Source organism: Parus major, chromosome 15 (assembly GCF_001522545.3).
Source record: "Parus major isolate Abel chromosome 15, Parus_major1.1, whole genome shotgun sequence".
Classification (NCBI taxonomy): domain Eukaryota; kingdom Metazoa; phylum Chordata; class Aves; order Passeriformes; family Paridae; genus Parus; species Parus major.
Genome location: NC_031784.1, coordinates 11,884,821 through 11,885,868, shown reverse-complemented (window position 1 = coordinate 11,885,868; position 1,048 = coordinate 11,884,821).

Here is a 1,048-nt window from a genome sequence, read left to right as displayed (position 1 = left end):
CTGGGAATGGACCAGAGCTGTGGGGACAGAGCTGGGAATGGTCTGGAGCTGTGGGGACAGAACTGGGAATGGTCTGGAGCTGTGGGGACAGAGCTGGGAATGGACCAGAGCTGTGGGGACAGAGCTGCCTGCACCTCTGGGGCTGGTTTGGGGTTTGGGAGCACGGGGCTGGGCCGGGTGGGGACAGTCAGGGTTTGGGAGGGGAGCTGGGGATGGAGATCCCGGCTCTGCTTCCACACAGAGGCTGCAGGACCATCCCACTCCCCAATCCGTGCTCCAGCCACAGCCCTGGGTGCCTGCAGGTTCTGCCCCCAAACCCCCAGCTGGAGCTGCAGGGGTTAACACGAGATCAGGGTCCCCCTCCACACCCCAACCTCCTGGAGGAATCATCCCGGAGGATCCACACCAGCATGGCTGGGGCAGGGAAGTGGAGGCCAGGAGGAGTGGAGAGGATGGATGAGAGCTCAGTTATTATCCCCTGAGTTAATTAGCTGCCCCCTAAGTGGCAGTCAAAGTGTGGGAGGTGGGGAAACTGAGGCAGGACCCAACACAAACTGGCTGCAGCGTTTTCCCTTTGCTCCTGCTGGGAATTCTCCGTGGGAAATGGGATGAGTGGGGAGCAGGAGGGAGGGTTTGAGCCTGATCCTCCTCCCAGCAAAGGGACGGGCAGGAGCATCACTCCAGCACAACACGGTGTTGGTGTTACACACAGCAAACCCCAGCAAAACCAGGATAATGATCCTGAAAATCACAGGAAAATCTGGCAGAGCCCCGGGAAACCTGGCAAGGGCAACACTTCCACCACAGAGAAATCCTGCAAAGCCCAGAGTGTTCCAGCAGGGATAATGGCTCTGGATAATGGCTGTGTTGTGGGGCCAGGACACAGCCCTGGGACAAAGCTCCCTGGCAGATCCCAGCACTGCTCAGCAGAGGGTGGCTGGAAAATGGAACCATTTAGCACATATTGGAAAACTCCAGGGAGGCTGAGAAAGGCTGAGCAGCACCAGAGAGAGCTCCTGGTACTGGAGAGGGACTGAGTGACCCCAGG